The 6000-nt window shown below is 40.6% G+C and overlaps 1 long non-coding RNA gene across 1 annotated transcript in view; it reads left to right on the forward strand.

Moving 5' to 3' along the window:
- The window catches only part of LOC105544370, a 40379-nt gene extending 35366 nt beyond the window's left edge, over positions 1-5013 (forward strand). The window contains exons 2-3 of the long non-coding RNA XR_001006753.1: positions 2487-2668; positions 4676-5013. This is a non-coding gene — a long non-coding RNA (uncharacterized LOC105544370). The remainder of the gene's footprint in view (positions 1-2486; positions 2669-4675) is intronic.
- The last annotated feature ends 987 nt before the right edge of the window (positions 5014-6000 follow it).

Here is a 6000-nt window from a genome sequence, read left to right on the forward strand (position 1 = left end):
TCCAAATTTTAGTGGCTTAACATTGTAAAAGTATATTATTTGCTATTTTTACATTTCAATGTGGGTTGTGTTGGGAGGAGGTGACCCTTCTCCATACAGTCATTTAGGGATCCAGGCTTCTTCTATCTGTTGCTCCACCATCCCCTGTAGCCTGAGAACCATCACTGAATCCATAATTCCTTCTGGTAGGTGGAGGAAGAAAACAGAGCAGTGCATGGAAGTTTTTTTTTTATAGGCCAGGCCTGGAAGTTAGTTGCACATCACTTTTGTCCACATTATTGGTCAGAACTCGGTCGCATGGCCACACCTTACTGCAAAGGAGCCTACAAAAATGCAGTGCTGCCTGTCTCCAGAGGAAAGGGGAGCCAGTTTGGTGAAAAAGTTTCAGACCTCAAGAGATTGGAAAAGGCTCCTTGCTCAGCAAAGGAAAACTAGAGATAGAAGAAAGTGTCACTGTGTGAAAGAACAAAGGCACAAAGCAAGGGATCTGCAGTTTTCAGCATTAAAGAAAACATGGATAATAACATTTTTAAAGGGCTGAGAACATGTCTCCGAGGATAGCACCTCCTTTGGGTTCTGGAAGGTGTAGATGTGATGCCCACCATTGAGGGGTAACCCAACTCTTCAGTCACTCTCAAATATTAACAGTAGCAGCTATTTCAGCATCTATTATGTTTATGATGTTTGTGCTCTTGTTACTTCCATAATTTTTATATTTAATTTTTTATATAATCTCATGATAAGAATGTGTGTCCCATATTTCAGAAAGTCCCAGGAACACTTGTGGGGTGTGTGTATGTGTGCGTGTGTGTGTGTTTGTGTGTGTGTGTGTGAGAGACAGAGAGAGAGTTGGTGGAAGTAATGGATGAATGTTGAGAAGGGAAGCAGGGAGTGAGCTAAAATATTCTAGTGAAAGCAATATTTCATAGCAACTAATTGCCTCAGAGAATTTGTGGAAGGTTGAATAGACTCTTTTATCCCCCAACTACACTATCAAGCATTAGAAATGCTAGTTATTGCCTCCTGATGTCTATTTTGTTGGAAATATATTGAAATCTGTTGCCTCTACTGCTCTTACCACTTTCCACATATCAATTCATAATTCTGAAGATTGGCCCTGTGGGATAATGGAATGTTGATGGAATTCAGTAGATATTTTCAGAGTAAAATCACTGAAGAATCTTGATAACATGACTAAGAAGCTAGAAAAAGTGAATGCTGCTTATTCCTGTTTAAGTCTCCTTTCTCTGATTACATATTATTGATGGCAGTGTAGAAAGTATGAAAACACTTAGAGAAAACAGATTTTTAAAGTAAAAGCTAAAAATGCACTAAACCATCCTCCTGGTGGACAGCGCTGCTCCATGATATTTTAAAAGACTCTGATACATTTGGGCTTAGAAATTACCAGAAGAGATCATTGTCTCCTTAGTGTTTAGAGATGTGGGAATTTGAAAGGTTTCAATGTAGCATCTGAAATATCTCTGTCTGACTCACACCCTGGGGGAAAAGTGCTGACAACGTCTATACAGGAGGAAGCAGAGACACAGTTAAGAGTACAGATTCTGCAACCAAAATGCCTGCACTGAATTCTGACTCGCCTTCTACTACCTGTGTGACTTTAGGCAAGTCACCCAACCTCGCTGTGTCTGTTTCCTCTTTTGAAAAATTGAGATAATATTAGCACCCATCTCAAAGGCTTATAATAGGTATGTGATGTTAGGCAGGCTCTTGGGAGGGTATAGCGCCTCTGTGATAGGGACATCCTTGAGGGCAGGGTGCACTCTCTCTCCCCCTGCCTCCTTCTCCCCTCGCTTCAGTGTCGACATTCTTTTGGTTCATTGTAGATCATGACCGGATGAATGTTCTCAAACATAGTCTCCGTCTTTCCATGAAGCTGCCTTGAATGACACATTATGCTATAGTGAAAGTTCAGCAAACTCTCAGTGTGTAGAGTCTTACAAATTGAATTATGGCTTTAGGGCTCACCTAAAAACATTTTTATGATGTTTAATCCATTTGTATTTCCTACCCTGACCTACAGGGGACAATGCCTTGCTTTTATTTTATTTTTTACTTGTTTTTCTTTTTGGCTAGATGACAAATTAACACAGGATGGGAAAAGAATGCCAAAAATGCAAGTTGGGGACTAAACCACCATTTTTGTCTTTTTTTTTTTTTTTGAGAAGGAGTCTCGCTCTGTCACCCAGGCTGGAGTACAGTGGCACGATCTCAGCTCACTGCAAGCTTCGCGTCCCGGGTTCACGCCATTCTCTTGCCTCAGCCTCCCGAGTAGCTGGGACTGCAGGCGCCCACCACCACACCCGGCTACTTTTTTGTATTTTTAGTAGAGACGGGGTTTCACCGTGTTAACCAGGATGGTCTTGATCTCCTGACCTCGTGATTCACCCGCCTCGGCCTCCCAAAGTGCTGGGATTACAGGTGTGAGCCACTGCACCCAGCCCATTTTTGTCTTTTATGTTAAGTTTTGAACTTGACCTCATGGAGCCTTTTCATGGAAAAGGCAGTTCCAGGATTCTTTGTGGCCTCTTCCACAGGAGACAGTAGAGGAGCTAGAGGCCTCTAAAAATTTAGATATTAAAGAAATGAAGTTATTCACAGCAACCTGGCAGAGGAGAATATGAAATACCTGGGTCTCAGATAAGAGGCTTGTTCATCTAGAATGGTGAGTGAGAATCAGGATGTCTGAGACTGACAAGCAGAGTGGCAGCAGTTCCAGCTACTGGAGAAACACAAAAATAGGATTCCGGAAAAATGACAACTAGAAGTTTCCTGGGTCTGATGGTGTTGAGAGCTGCAGAGAATAATGACTTCAATTTACAGGAAAACGTAAATAGAAGGGGTCAGGAAGTTGATCCAGAAATGCTTTTAGTCATTATTCTGTCTTATAACTTTATGACACTTTATCAGCTACAGAATTCATGAAGTGTTGGGATCTAAGCAGTAGGGTGAGGTAGCAGGTATCCTTGTTTGGTAGGATAAGAACTGTGACTGGGAGATTAAGCAGAAACAGAGCTAGAAAATGGATAAGCCAAAATAAGGATGGAGAGGTTTGGGTCAAAATTCAATGTCTTTCCACTGCTCTGAGCTGCTTGGTACTTTATCTGCTCCATGACAAAAGGTGCAGAAAGATCTAGAGCAGTGACATTTATGCCACAAATTCTGCTTTCAGTGGGCACCAACTGATGTGACACATTTTGTGCAACCATATATGTACAGCAATCATAGAATGTGACACATGTGGGGGTCTGAGAACTTGTCTATTCTAGCCCAGACTTCTCAGTTACAGAGGAGAAAATGCTTAAGGTGTGACTCAGCGAACAACAGGGAGTTGGGTTAGGACTTTGTTCCTCTCTTCCTACTATTCAGTCCAGGATGGAGGCCCTCCTTCTTTATCCTGGGCGCTCCCCAGAGGAGAGGGGCTGGTCTCTCTTCAGTGTTGCAAAGAAAAACATTGCCCTAGAGCTCTTTTTCTTTAGTGGAAATCCTGCTTCCGTTTCTTCCAAGGAGGAAATAAAGTTGAAAAATTAAACAATATTACTTATTTCTATTACCAGCGTAGGCAACTATAAAATAAGAATCCCTGGTTTCTTACCTAAACTCACTCAATAAAGTATTGCAAACAATTTCAGAATGCTTATTTTACGAATCAGATTGTCACATTTCTTGGAACTGAGGACCAAAAATCAATACTTCCTTGTAAGTGGGGTTCTTATTTGTTCTTAAAAGAAGAAAAGTAGTGCATATAAATTACTTACACAATGCCAGATACAAAGTAACAATCAATCTATGTTTGTATTATCTTGAACTCACTCTATAGCATCACTCTATCAAGACATATAAACCTTCAGAATGAGCTACTATAGCAGTTTAGTTGGTCCATTTGTTCTTTCCTTTGCTATACTGGAAGAGTAGAATGTAATGATTTCTATTACTTTCTGGATATGTTTGCTGTATAAGCCATTTTTGTCCATACAATTTATTTATTTTGAGATGGAGTTTCACTCTTGTTGCCCAGGCTGGAGTGCAGTGGTGCGATCTTGCCTCACTGCAACCTCCGCCTCCCGGGTTCAGCGATTCCCCTGCCTCAGCCTCCCAAGTAGCTGGGACTACAGGCGTGCCCCACCATGTGAGGCTAATTTTGTATTTTTAGTGGAGACAGATTTTCACCTTGTTGGCCAGGCTGGTCTCAAACTACTGACCTCAAGTGATCCACCCGTTTTGGCCTCCTAGTGCTGGGATTACAGGTGTGAGCCACCGTGTCTGGCCAAACATACAATTTAGATAGGCTGTGGTTTTTAGAAGCCGTCAATAACAACTTTTAAAGATCAAGGAGAATTGAGTTACAGGGACACCACAGAGAAACCTGAAAAAGGGAGGAGAGGGGTTTTCCCTAGACTAGCACGATCTTCCACTAGACTGGCAAGAGATGAGATGGCTGAGCCCTAGAGACCTAAGTCCTGAAAGGTCTGATGTAACTGTGAGACCAAAAAAGTCGGGGTAGAAGGGAACACAGGCTCCAGTGTTCCTAGCCGTGCTGAGTGAGGCCTAGAAACCACAGGGCACCATGCGATTTCAATGGACTGTAATGATGACAGAGGCAAACTTGAAACCCTGGTGAATGGAGGTACTTGTCCCTCTTTCTAGGTAACAGGTAATATCCCTAATTCCACGGTGATGCTGAGAAGCAGAGAGCACCCTCAGAAGTAGTTTCTCATAAGAAATTTGCAACTGGCTTAAAAGAACAGGACCACAGAATCAGAATCGTGCTGTTTTATAGGGTACTTAAAAGTTGTATTTTTTGCACATCTGTCTTGTATTCTGAGTCATACTTCTCACATCGTTTATCCTTCACAATAGCCTTTTTTAACAGCATTACGGCGATAAAGTTGAGATAGCATATAATTCACCCGCTTAAAGTATAAGATTCAACGGCTTTTAGTATATTCACAGAGTTGTACAAGTGTTACCACAATCAATTAAAAAATGTTCATTGCAAATTTCAAATAAACAATACAGTAAAAATAACTATAGTCACCAGGTTATACTTTGGATTGCCAGAAATTATTCCTCTTATAACTGAAAGTTTGTATCCTTTGACCAATATCTCCCAATTTCTCCCACTCCTCAGTCCCTGGCAACCACCATTATTTGTTAAGAGAGTAGATCTTGAATGTTGTCAACACACACACACACACACACACACACACACACACACACACACAACTCTGTGAGGTGATGGCTGTGTTAACTTGATTGGGCAATTATTTCACAATATTTACATATATCAAAGCAAAAAAAAATGTTAATTTCTCTCCAAAGAAACCCAAGGCCCTTACCTGTTACCCACTCAATCATCCCATTCCTCAGACATCCAGGCAATCACTAATCTACTTTCTCTCTTTGCAGATTTGCTTCTTCTGGATATTTCATATAATGGAATCATATCACATGTGGTCCTTTGTGTCTGGCTTCTTTCACTTAATGTGTTCAAGGCTTGTCCATGTTGTAGCACTTATCAATATATCAATATGCTGTATTTTTCTTTTTAAATTAAGACTATATATTTTCGGAGCAGTTTTAGGTTCACAGCAAAATTGAGAGGAAGGTACAGAGATTTCCCACATATCCCCTTTTATCTCTTTTTATTGCCAAGTAATATTCTGTTGTATGGTTATACCATATTTTATTATCCATTCATCTATTGATGGACATCTGAATTCTTTTAACTTTTTGGCTACTATGAATAATGCTGCTATAAACATTTGTGTTTTTGTTTGAGTAGCTGTTTCAAGTCTCTTGGGATATACCTAGGAGTAGACTTTCTGGATCATACGGTAAGCTCTATACTTAACCAGTTAAGGAAATGCCAAACTGTTTTCCAAAGCGATTGCACGATTTTCCATTCCTACCACCAGAGGTTCCCAATTTCTCCATATTTTCACCAACACTTGCAATTATGTGCCTTTTTAATTATAG

This window comes from Mandrillus leucophaeus, unplaced genomic scaffold (genome assembly GCF_000951045.1).
Source record: "Mandrillus leucophaeus isolate KB7577 unplaced genomic scaffold, Mleu.le_1.0 Scaffold3, whole genome shotgun sequence".
Taxonomy (NCBI): domain Eukaryota; kingdom Metazoa; phylum Chordata; class Mammalia; order Primates; family Cercopithecidae; genus Mandrillus; species Mandrillus leucophaeus.